We start from the raw sequence: 262 nt of genomic DNA on the forward strand, positions 1-262 counted from the left end.
ATCAGACAAAGAATTACTAAAATTTTAAATAAAATAAAAATATTAAAGACAAAAATAATATATTATTTTTAGAAAATTTACTAAATTAAGTAACATAAAAGTGAATTTTAACCAAATGAATGGCATCATAAATATAAGATTTTTATTCATTATAAAATGTTTATAGAATGATTAGTAGATAAATTTTCAAAAAAATAAAGAGCATGTATAAATAGATTTTTTTTAATCTCTAATGTATCGAATTTCTTTAATGTTTAGTTTA

This window comes from Arachis ipaensis, chromosome B03 (assembly GCF_000816755.2).
Source record: "Arachis ipaensis cultivar K30076 chromosome B03, Araip1.1, whole genome shotgun sequence".
Classification (NCBI taxonomy): domain Eukaryota; kingdom Viridiplantae; phylum Streptophyta; class Magnoliopsida; order Fabales; family Fabaceae; genus Arachis; species Arachis ipaensis.